Source organism: Hipposideros armiger, unplaced genomic scaffold (genome assembly GCF_001890085.2).
Source record: "Hipposideros armiger isolate ML-2016 unplaced genomic scaffold, ASM189008v1 scaffold_811, whole genome shotgun sequence".
NCBI lineage: Eukaryota > Metazoa > Chordata > Mammalia > Chiroptera > Hipposideridae > Hipposideros > Hipposideros armiger.
Window position 1 is genome coordinate 315910 of NW_017732161.1, and position 10277 is coordinate 326186.

Below are 10277 nucleotides of genomic sequence, written 5' to 3' on the forward strand. Positions count from 1 at the left end.
ACAAATAAAGTGTTAGCACAGTTCTTAGCATCACAAAGTAAATTTTCACCATCATTATTGGGTTGTCGGAAAAGTCATGACGCATTTTTGCAACAAAAAACAGAGAAAAAAATACATCATGACTTTTCCAACAACCTAATATTAAGCACCAGGGGGCCTAAACCTCATAAAGACAGTGAAATAAAGAATTCTGAAGATGAAAAGAGAAATCCCATCTTGGTGAAGGAAAATGTTTCCTTGCAGTCAGGATGCTAGTTTCAGTGTCTGTTGCTACCTAGATGATTTATAACTAAAGGTTTATCAGAGGATAGAAAGTTATAGATTCCTAAGTGCTCTTTGTGCTGATTATTGCTATGTACTCAAAACCAAACCATCTATGAGACAGACTCCTCCAAACTTCAGTGGGTTAAGGAGGGAAGCCAACCGTTGGTGGTTATGCCTCTTCTCACAAAACTCTTAATGGTTGGCTCACAGTTTCTGGACAGTGTCTAAGTCCATTCATCCATGTTTAAATCACAGCTTTAAATCTGAAGTTTTAGCCAATTAATTCAGATATGAGATGATAGCCACATTTACTGAAAATCATAGATAGAATCGGAAGCAGCTGTGAGTACCAGGAATTGAGTGATGTATCTGTGTTTTGAGGTGGGGCTTTCCTTTGCTTTTTGTTGTCGTTGTTGGAGAATGCTGTTAGTTAGTACACCCATTCTGAGGAAGGCCTGTCTATGAGGTAGTGTCATTTCCAGCTCAGAACATCACTGATGGCTGAATTTAACTTCCATTCCATTCTGTTCTACTCCACAAGTATTTATTGAGCTCCCATTATGTGCAATGAACTGTATTAAGTACTATGATAGATAAAAAATGAATAGATTAGACAGAGTGCCTGACCTTAGCGTATTTTATTATCTCAAAAGAGAGACAAATGTTTACAAGGACCAGACACAATATAGAGCAAAATATGACAAGTGCTAAAATAGATACAGAGACAGAAGAAGACTTTAAATTTCTAGTGTAATTACCTGGAGTTTTCCACATTAAAGGTAGACTTTAACCTTCTCTTCTCAATGGGACAGGCAGCATTTTTTTAAAAAAAAATCTATTTATGAATTCCCAGTACCTAGCACAGTCCCTGGTACTTAATACATGCAACTAAAGGTGAGTTAGAAAAAAATTTAAATTTTGATAAAATATACAAGAAATTCACCATTTTAATCATTTTTAAGTGTATAGTTCAATAGCATTAAGTACATTCACATTGTTCCAAAACCATCACTACCATCCATCTCCAGAAATTTTCTGATGTTGCAGAACTGAAACTCTTTACCAATGAAACGATAGCTCCCCATATCCCCCTCCCCCCCAGTACTGGCAACCACCATTCTACTTTGTCTCTGTGAATTTGACTACTCTACATATTTCATACAAATGGAATTTTACAATTTTTGTCCTTTTGTGATCGGCTCACTTCACTAAGCATAATGTCTTCAACATTATCCATGTAATAGCATGTGTCAGAATTCCCTTTCTTTTATAAGGCTGAATAATATTCCATTGTATGTATATACCAAATATATACAATGTTTATCCATTCATCTGTTAATGCTGTTTCCACCATTTGGCTATAGTGCATTTGCCGCTATGAACATGGGTGTACAAATGTCTCTTACAGTGAGTTAGAAATTTCGATAGGTCAAGAAGGGGCAGAGTAAGGACATCTAAAGCTTAGGAAGTAACATGAACAAAAGCAAAGATGAGTGACAGTGCACTGGGCTTGCATGGTGTGGTGTACTGTGGGTTTGTGGGGTGTACTCGTTGAAGATAGAAAGGCCAGTGTGTTCCATGGCTGAAGGGCGCTAAGTACCATACCAAGGAGATAAACTTTCTGTAAAATTATGAGAAACTGTTTAGGGATTTGGAGCAGGAGAGTAACATTACCAACTATACTCCAGGAGGATAATTGTACTGGCAAAGCTGTAGTTACACAGTTACATATACAAGGTAATAATCCTGGCAGGAGACAAAGTAGGGCAGTGACAGAAGAAGAAGTAAAAGGGGAGGAGGGAGTAGAGGACAGATGTTCCAGAGGAACAATCAGTAGGGTCTGTTGACCAATTGGATGTGGGTGGCAGGAAGAGGAAGTTGTAGTTAAATCACTGACTGAGAGCACGGGTGACATTATAAACTGAGATGAGGAATGCAGAAGGAAGGCGCAGGCAAAAACAATAGTTACTACTTATTAAACTTTTGTGTGTTAGGCACCTTACCGGCATTTTCTCATTTAATCTTAATAAATAATGGCCCAGCGAAACAGGGGTTTATTGTACAGGGGAGGAAACTCAGTTTAGGTAGATATGGTACTCATATCTAGTTACGTGGGGGAATTGGGACTCCAACCCAGATCCAACCCTGAAGTTCAAGCTTTTTTTTATTTTTATTTTTATTCTATTAAGTCACCATTTCATTCCATTATCTTCAAATACATAGAACATCCATGTGGATTCATCCCTCAACAAATTAGAAATGTAAGTCTGAAGCTCTGTAGAATGCTCATGGACAAAAATATTCCAGGGGTTCTTTACACAAAGATGAGATGATGCCAAGAGAGTCCATGAGTTCACTCAGGAGGAAACCTAAAGACAGAAGAAAAGGACCGAACTTAATTCTAAAAGCACTCATATTTATCAGGTGGAAGGAGAAAGGGGGACTAGGTCTGAGGGACAAGAGAAAAACCACAATAGTGAATTGACAAAGAAGTTGCATGAAGATACAGTTTCAAAGAAGAGATTAGTCAACATTGTCAAACACTCCTAGAATCTTAAAAAGGAAGTGGCCTGTGGCCACTAGATTTGACATTTAGGATCTCACTGGAGACCATACAGAGAGGACAGCATATACAGCAATGTCTCCAGATTGAAGAATGAATAGGGTATAGGGAAATTAAAAAAAGGGGGGGGGGAGTGTAAACTATTTGTTCAGGAACTAGGGCACCAAAGGAAAGGAGAAATTATGGTACAGTCTTTGAAGGGATGCAGAATTGACAAAAGGTTTCCTTTTTTGAAACTGGAAAGATATGAGCATGCTTTTTGGCTGTGGAAAAGTCAGCAGAGGATAATGGACTGTAAATATTGGGAGAATAATGAATGTTCATGGAGGAATAGAGAGAGGATGTGGTCAAAAGCACATTTAGAGGAACAGCATGGGGGAAGAGGTAGAGATATTTTCCCCTGGAGATGGGGGAGGAAAAGAGAGAGATTTGGAAGTTGAAGAAAAGAGTTGAAGGAGCTTGCATTGGGATAGAGGAAACCTGGAGTGGAATCTGGTCTTGAGATTAGCAAACAACAGGTTGGGCTGTGGAAGAGCAATTCAACTAGAGTCAAATGAATCGATTATTCAGTTTATTGAGGGCTCCTCTGAGTTAGGATTGTTTTAACTATAGTGTAGCCAATCAGATGGACTAGTGAGTAAAACTTTTCAGTCCAATACATTTTCAGACTTTCTTGAAACTCTACAGACACCTGATTGGATTTGGGTATTTCCCAAATCTCTTTTAGCCCTTTTATAGACCTGAAAGCTAGATTGCTCTTGACTGATTTCATCCATGGTTTATCCATTTTGTTCTTCGCTGTCTACAAGTTTTAGGAGTATACATACAGAAACCCCCAAATTAGGGACACTAGGAAAGAACTACTGCCTCGAAGCAGTTTTCATAGAAAAATATAGGGAAATTACTGAGATATGGTAAAGTGTTTCAATACTGAATTTAAAAATGTTTTTATTTACCTTTTATTCTTTAAAAACTTCAAAGCCATTGAGAAACCTCACTTTAGAAACCTTTCTATTGATTCTAGTTTCTGAAATAGAATCCAGTGAAAGGCAAAGCCAGTATAATTTAAAGTAACAGATTGTCTTTTCAAATGCTGACAGTCCATTCGGCATTCTACATGAACACAGTAATGTTCCAGATTTTTTTTTTTTTATATAGTTACACTTGCAGTACGCCTGTGACAAATTCAATTCCAGATATAGGTATTAATGACTGTAACCATGCCTCGGTCACCTCCCTTATGAAAGATAATGTAGGAAAGTTATAACAAATATTTAGTTAAAAAACTGAAAAGGGCTTTGAAGTTGTAAAAGTGTAATATAAATGCTAAATAAAGATAATATATTCTGAACAGCAGGCTCTTTTGAAATAGGGCCTATGAATTCCATTAACACTCTCTGTTTACATGCTTTTAGGGACTTTTAGGAGATGTCGCCCATGAGTATGCTTGTGACATGATACCTATGGCCTAGTAGCCCGGAAAGGGGCAAGTAAAAGAGTGGATGTAATAATTCATACAATAATATTTCCTTAAGTCATTCAATAAATATTTATTGTATACTTAACTGTGTGCAGGTACCATTCTGGGTGCTAGGAATACTGCAGGAAATAACATAGGCAAAAATTCTGACTCACAAGCTAACATTTATTGAGTACTAACCATGTGCCAAGGATTGGTCTTGCATTAATCCATTGCATCCTCATAACAGCTCCATGAGCTAGGTAGTGTTAATATCCCCATTTTACAGATACAGGAACTGAGATAGGAGAGGTTCAGCAACTGGCCCCAAATCACACATTAGCAATTAGTGGAGTCGGGTTTCATCCCTGCCATCTGGCCTACATGTTCCACTAATGAGAACAAAGTAATTGGGTACTGGACTGACTCCATTGACTTTTTTACTTGGTCTCCGTTTATTCTGTAAGGCTAAAAAGAACAAGGCATAAGACATTGCCTTTGCTTGGGGTCTTTTATCTATTCAATTCAAAAACTGATTCAATTTTCTATAAGGAATGGGGAGTTATTATGGAGAGACTAGTGAAGGCAGAAATTCTAGTTATGCAGATAGTCTTCATGGTGACAATGGAAGGGACAGGCCTGTCCAAGACTAGAATGCCATTTGGGAAATAGGATGTTATGCAGAGCCCAGTGCAGCTCTGGCACCTTTATCTGTATCTGGCTGGCTAACTTCTGCTCTGTTCTACCTTATGATTTCTACTTATGTAGTTTCTAATGCCTAATAGCTGATGAACCTGCACTCTACCTTGTGCTGTCTGTGAATAGTTTAGTTTTTGTAATGTCTATCAACTGATTTTATCTTCATTCAGTATTACTAGTTCATATGGCCAAGTGTGAGAATAAGACTGGTGCAATTTCATCATTTTTAGTCATATGGGAAAGCGCTCCCTGCTGACTCATAGGCCACCTCTTGTTATTCAATTCAGTCCTTGGATTAAATGCTTACTCCTGGACCAATCAGCTGTGGCCAGGAGGCCAGGTTAAATGAAAAAGAACATTCTAACCAGAATGTAATGGCATCAGGGGTTCTTGTCACAGACATATTCTCCAATCTGGCTTGTGCCCTCTAGTATTGTTGTTATAAGGCTTCTGGATTTGGGATTTAAGTGAGTATGTGACGGAAAATTATAAATTGTCTTTTACCTTTTAATTCAGGGGTTAGTTTACATTCCCATATTATTCCCCTTTTGAACATGTCTGTCATATTTCTATCTTTACCTTTGCATCTAAACAAAATGATAATAAATATACACATCTATTCAGAAGCTCTTTATATATTAATTTTCTTAAGATGTTGAGAACGTGATACACATTATAATCCTTTCCTTACCTGATGAATAATATACCCTTTTCCTTTCACCCTGAGCATTTCAATTACATTTCACTATCACAAGCTCTGTGCTAAGAATGTATGCAGCTGTGTCACAGAAAGATAACCAGGATTCAAATTAGAGTATCCAATATGAACATTTCGGTGTTATCTAGAACACTTAACAAGAAAATCAAACTCAGCTCTCACAAATATCAATAATAAGAATCTTGGCCAAATCAATGTTAACATCATTTTTATACTTGGAAAAACATGGAGCACACAATTATGTAGGCCAAAAAGATCAATAATTTGACTCATACTTAAAAGTAAGATAATACATTTAAAGGTTGATTTCGAATATTGCTCATTTAGAAAATCTCTATGGAAAGATTCAATTTTACCTTAAGACTTGTGACCACTAGCACACATTATAACATGGGGACTGGGGTTAGGAAAGCAGTTTGTGGCTATGAAACAGATCAAAACTAACTAGCCATTAGGGAATGGAACCCATGACCTTCATCTCATTAGTACCAAGTCTAAACCAACTGAATGAGCTATAAGCTGATAACATTTTGATACCTAGCAGATGGATGAATTTTCATTCCTTACTTAAAATTCCTTTCTTGGTTCCATATTATTTGTACTAAAATGTGATCGTGTTCCTGTTATGTGGGAAGGATGGGGAGGGACACAGTTTACAAAGAGACCTCAGAAATCAACTACTCTGTTTTCTTAATCTAACTCATGAGAAAATTGAAGCTTTAAAAAGGGAAGTGACCTCCCTGACGGTGCCCAGTAGGTGATGGCAAAGCTGGATCGCAATGAAAATTTCTTGGATTTCGCTCTCCTTGGGCACTTTCCATTTGTGAGGGGCTGGCTCCTGGAGGAGGTTGTCCTTGAGTTGTTCCAGAACAGGAGAAGTGTGTCCTATCAATCAATGCAGAACAAATTTAGTGTTAGGAAAAGGGATTTTTGGTTTCTTAATGGAAGTTTACACAGAGCGAAGGTGGCAGGATGGCGTACAGTGAGAGAGGTTTTGAAAGATCTTCACCTGGGAGGTGATGAGAGGCCTCAGAAACTCTGAAGACTGCAGTGATTTGTTTAAAACATCTTCCATGGAAAATGATGTTAGCTTCAGAATATTTAGGAATGGAGTAACCTGAAGTCATTTTGAGGGGAATCAATTTGGGTATCAATAAACAAATACAAAGGAAAGTAAAGGAGTGATGTAATACCTTAGTTTAGAATTTCAGGAAGCTATAGACCTAGTCCAAAGGATGAATTTGGTATGTAGGCATGATAGGGTAAAGCAGGTGTGATGGGAAGAGGGGAGATTGGTAGAGGATGATGAGATTAAGTGATGCTGGAAAGAAAGGATTCATTATGAATTACTAACCAGTGACTGAATGGTGGAAGAGTGAAGGAACAGCAAAGATGCTTCTATTAGTACATTACCATTTAGGGAAAAGATGGAGAAAGATCATGTAAATAGGACCAGTTCATATGAAGAAAACCCCAGTACTATGTAGATTCTAATACTGCATTCTGCCTCTGTCTGGGGTGGTGGTGTCAAAGGATTCTTTGTAGGAAAAATTGGTAGCAGCCTTTAAAGTCATTATTCTTACACACGAATACCTTCAAAATATTTGTTATTCTGAACCACATCTTGACAACTACTGAGATGAAATCTTTGAGGTTATATTGATGGTCTCTTGAAGAGAAAGACAATGTAGAGAGAGCCTCAATTCATCCTTATTTTTTGTTAGTGAACTTCAAGAAGTGCACAGGTCCCAGGCAAGCCTTGTTCTCCAAACCCTTGGACGTTTACTCAGGTTTTCTCTGATTGGGTCACCTTCCCAGAGGAATGGTGCTAGCACACACCCTGGACACTTGTCCTTCAAATCAGCTTAACTATCACTTTTTTTTAGAAAACCTTTTCTTATTACCATAGGTGCTCCTCAATTGTACTTGCTATGCAAACCCCTACTACAATCTTTACCATACTGTAATGCAATGCCCAGTTTACTAGGCTGTTTCTCTTGCCTAACTTCCTTTGGGCCTAGTTTTTATCGTGTGTTATTCCCCAGCACCTTGCAGAGTACTTAGCACAAGATAGGCCATTAATAGGTTTACAGACTGTTGAACCAACATCTCTGACAATATAGGGGAAATAGAAATATCATCCAGAAATTATCTACAGAGAATGAATCTAAAATGGATTTTTAGAAAGAGGAATCTAAAATGAATTTTAGTTTCTTTTGGGGTAAGTTTTACACATAGCTCATGGGCTTTCTTTCCTTTTCTTCTTGTAGTCAGCCTTTGGCTATTTCAGTGTTTATCATTCAAGTACTAGAGAGAAAAGGGGAGACGCTGAAATTTAGATTAATTATGCTGTTTGGGAGCAGCTCTGAAAAAGGTTGGATGTGGTGGGTGAAATGAATAGTTAACTGGTAGTATGAGATTATCTATAGCTTTCAGTAACCCAGCCTTCCCCACTTAACCCCTAAACCAATGGCTTCCCAACATATGAAGCATATTTTATAAGCTTTTTTCAGCCTTACAGCGTTTGTTCCTTTGTTCTTGAGTACATATCAAGCCATACTCATATGTCCTGATTTTTGACTTGGAGAATTCACTCATCAGACCAACAGAAGAAATAGTTGGGCGGTGTGCTTCTCTAGGCTAATTTCAAGGTCCTGAGGAAAGAAGTTAAGTGTATTTTCTGAAACTGGTTCAAGGAACACTCTTTAAGTGAAAAAATTCAATCAAGAATAATATTACTTACATTTTGGAGAAGGATTTTTAATACAGAATTTCCATCTGTGATATATTTAAATTCTAAGCCTCAGGCAGCAATTTCAGAAAAGGGCCTCCTTTACTCTTTATTAGATACAAAATAAATAGTCCACTTTGAGGGACTGGGGCCTTTGCCTTACTTTCCCACCCCTGCAAAATGTGAGAGTTGGTTCCCTCATTCCTGAAATCACACAGGCTACTTTATTTCTTGCACAGCAAACTCTGTTATTGGCATTAAAATGGTTATCATAACTTCAAATACTTGAATTATTTTGTAAGTGCTTGTATCTAGTAACAAAGGAGAATGGTGAGCTGCCCAAAGTGGGCCTGCAGTCAATAAGTGGAAAGCTGTCAATACCGAAATACAGTACTCTCTCTTAATCTAGTTTTGATGCCTAAACAAAACAGGTTTTGCTATTTAGGACCGCTCAGCCATCTTGATTGAATACATTAAAAGGCAGTCCTGGACTTGCTTATTGCCAAGGTACTGTAACACTGATTTCTAAGTTGATGTACAGATCTCAATATAGGAGTATTTCACAACAGAGGCCTAACTTGTTTAAAAGCTGTCAAAGAGACCAACACTTAAACGGAAAGAACAAGCATTTTACACGCATACTTTATTATGCATTCTTCCAGTCCTAGAGAGGGGGAGGTTCCTATTGCGTAAAAGCTTAAAACTTTATTTCATATTTTTCATGACCTGTAGCATGCCTTTAGCCTTTGGGGGAGTGTCTGTATAAGACTAAGGCCCACTCTTTAATGGCTGAATGCATACATTTAACAGTACGTGGTGGATTAACTGCTCTGAGAATTGCCTTTTTTAAAAAAGTAAAGTGAAAAATAGACAAAGAAATCTATAACCTTAGCTGTCTTTCGGATTTGTTTTGACTGTTCTTGAACCAGCTCTGAGCCGGTGACAAGGATATTGAAAAGATGCACCTGAAACAGTATCTGCGGGCAGCTGCATTTGCCAATCGGCTTTATTGCTGCTTTCCAGCGGCGAAGGCGCAGCAGCAGTAACAGGGAAGCCAGAGCGAGCCTCCCCGGCAGCGGCGGCGGCGGCGGCGGCACCGGCACCAGCGCAGTTTCCCCTCTCCCCAGCCCTGACTCTACGCGCACATGCGCACTGCGCCCGCAGCCCTGGACCATTTGTCAGGACTACTCGTGAGACGGAGAAAAAAAAAAGAGAAATTTTGGGGGTAAGAAGCGTTTGATCGGATCTAATCTCTAATTAATCCGAAGATTTGTCCGTGCAAAAGCCATTCATTTATTTTTCTGGGTGAGGATGAAAGTTAAGAGACCAATAGAGAGAAGGAAGCGCACCCTCGTCTTGTGAAACAGATCAGGGGAGGGGAAAGGACAGAAGGGGTTTCTCCCCCACTTCTCTGCGCCTCTGGGAAAGAGGAGAAAACTTAATCCTGGGGAAAAAAGTGGGCAAGTGACTCGGAAACGGCTGGAGGGGGAGTCTCTGGGCATCTCACTCTGAAGTAGTGAGTGCGAGTGTGAAAGAGGAACAAAAGAGAGAGAAAAGAGAAAGGAAAAAATGGGGGGAGGAGAGACTTGTATTTTTTTCTTTGCGCGCACACGGGGAAGGGTGTGTGGGGCCGTGCGGAAGGGAGCCGGGGCGAGGCGGCCGCGTCGGGCTCTCGCCGGCGCGCAGGCGGCGGGATGCGTGTGGGCCCCCTCCCCCGCGCCCCCCCGAGCTTGTCACTTTGGTCGCTTTCATGACACCGGGCGCGGGGTGGGGGAGCGCGGCGGCGCCGGGCTCCGCCAGGGTGCGTGCCCGAGTGGGCGCCGCGGAGCCGCAGCCCGGGCGG